Raw genomic sequence first — 2,775 nt, forward strand, 5'->3', positions numbered from 1 at the left:
CGTCTTTTGATGTACAGAAGGTTTTTAGTTCAATGAGGTCCCATTTCTTGATTCTTGCCCTTGTTTCCTTAGCAATTGATGTCCGGTTGAGAAAATCCTTCCCTATGCCTATATCTTTTAGATTTTTTCCCAATGTTTTCTTCTAACAGTTTCAGAGTTTCAGGCTTTACATTGAGGTCTTTGATCCATTTGGAACTGACTTTTGTGCAAGGTGAAAGATAGGGGTTTAGTTTCATTCTTCTACAGGTGGAGATCCAGTTTTGCCAGCACCATTTGCTGAACATTCTGTCTTTCCTCCAGTGAATGTTCTTGGCTCCTTTGTCAAATATCAGATGGATGAAATTGCACGTACTCATATTTGGGTCTTCATTTTTTTCTGTTCATCTATGGGTCTATTTTTGCACCAGTACCATGCTGTTTTATGACTATAGCTCTGTAATACAGCTTAATATCCGATATAGTAATCCTCCCAGCAATGCTCTTAGTGCTCAGGGTTGTTTTGGCTATCTGAGGTCTTGTGCTTCCATATGAATCTTAAGATAGGTTTTTCCAATTCTGTGAAAAATGTCATGGGGATTTTGATTGGCATTGCATTGAATCTATATATGACTCTTGGTAGGATGGTCATTTTCACAATATTAATTCTTCCAATCTGTGAGCATAGGAGGTCCTTCCATCTTCTGATGTCTTCCTCAATTTCTTTTTTTAAAGATTTAAAATTTTCATTGTGGAGGTCTTTAATTTCTTTGGTCAGGTTTATTCCGAGATATTTTATTTATTTATTTATTTATTTATTGATATTTTAATTTTTTTTGCAGCTATTGTTAACGGGATTGTTTCCATGTGCTCTTTCTCTGATTACTTGTTATTGGTATATAGAAAGGCTATAGACTTTTGTAGGTTAATTTTGTAACCTGCCACTTTGCTGAACATGTTAATAATTTCTAGGAGTTTTCTGGTGGAATTTTTGGCACCTCTTAGATATAATATCATATCATCTGCAAAAAGGGGTAATTTGATCTCTTCTTTTCCAATTATTACTCCTTTAATTTCCTGCTCTTGTCTTATTGCTCTTTCAAGAGTTTCAAGCACTATGTTAAAGAGAAGTGGAGGTAGTAGACAGCCTTGTCTGGTTCTTGATTTCAATTGGAATGCTTCCAGTTTTTCTCCATTTGGAGTGATGCTGGCTGTGGGTTTGTTATATATGGGTTTAATTATGTTGAGGTATGTTCCCTCCAGTCCAATTCTCTCTAGGACTTTGAATATAAATGCATGTTGAATTTTGTCAAAGGCCTTCTCTGTATCTATTGAGATGACCATGTGGCTCTTGTCTTTAAGCCCATTTATATGATTTATGACATTTATTGACTTACGTATATTGAACCATCCCTGCATCTCTGGGATAAAGCCGACTTGATCATGTGTTATGTGTCTGTTTAAGCTGTTAATCTCTTCATTTAGTTTTGGTAGTTTCCATGCCTTTAGATATCTGTCCATTTCTTTTAGATTTTCATAATTAGTAGCATATAAGTTTTTAAAGTATTCCCTTATAATGTTCTGTATCTTTCTGGTGTCTGTTGTGATGTTTCCCCTTTCATCTCTGATTTTGTTGATTTGGAGGTGCTCTTTCTTTCTTTTGGTTAACTGGGCTAGCGGTCTGTCAATCTTATTTATTTTTTCAAAGAACCAGCTCTTGGATTAATTGATTCTTTGTATTGTTTGCGTTGTATCAATTTCATTAACTTCTGCCCTGATTTTTGTTATTTCTTCTTGTCTGCTGGGTTTGGGTTTCATTTGCTGTTGCTTTTCAAGTGTGTTGAGTTGCAATGTTAAGCCATTTATTTGTGTTCTTTCCAATTTTTTGATGTAGGCACTTAGGGTTATAAACTTCCCTCTAAGGACTGCTTTCAACATGTCCCAGAGGGTTTAAAAAAAAAAATTTACAAAAACTTTACTGAGAATTTCATACATGCATATAAGGTGTTTTGATCAAATCCACGCCCACTCCCTCCACTCCAACTCCTCCTATATCTCCCCATCAATTTTTTGTGACAACTTCGTATATGCTTTCTTTTGGGGGGCACTTTTTGCTCCTCTAACATTCCCCTCTGTGGAGGTAACCCTAATAGGGGTTAGATAAAAGCTCCCAGATACTTTTGACATTTTTCTCTTTTGGCCCATTCTTCATTCAGGATTGTGTCATTTAATCTCCATGTGTTCGTGTGGTGATTTTGGCTTCTTCAGGTGTTGATTGTAAGATTTATTGCAGTGTGGTCTGATAGAATGCATGGAATTATTTCAATCTTTTTGTATTTTTTGAGGTTTGTTTTGTATATGGTTGATTTTGGAGAAGATTCCATGAGGTGCTGAGTAGAAAGCATGTCCTTTGGTGCTTGGGTGGAATACTAGGTAGATGTCTGTTAGGTCCATTTGTCATATGGTATTGTTTAATTCAGATGTCTCTCTGTTAATTCTCTGTCTAATGGAGACAGTGAGGTATTGAAGTTCCCTACTATTAATGATTTGGGACTAATCTGGGTCTTAAATCTTGTAGTATTGTTTTTATGAAGTTGGGTGCACCAGAGTTCCATGAATATACATTCATGATTGCAATATCTTCTTGGTTTATTGTTCCTTTGATCAGAATGAAGTGACCTCTTTTGTCTCTTCTGATTAGTTTCTGTTTAAAGTATATTTTGTCAGATATTAGAATTGCTACACCTGCTTTTTTCTTAGTGCCATTTGCTTGGTATATTTTTTTCCAACCTTTTACTT

Source organism: Nannospalax galili, unplaced genomic scaffold, assembly GCF_000622305.1.
Source record: "Nannospalax galili isolate Female #2095 unplaced genomic scaffold, S.galili_v1.0 scaffold186, whole genome shotgun sequence".
In the NCBI taxonomy this organism is placed as follows: domain Eukaryota; kingdom Metazoa; phylum Chordata; class Mammalia; order Rodentia; family Spalacidae; genus Nannospalax; species Nannospalax galili.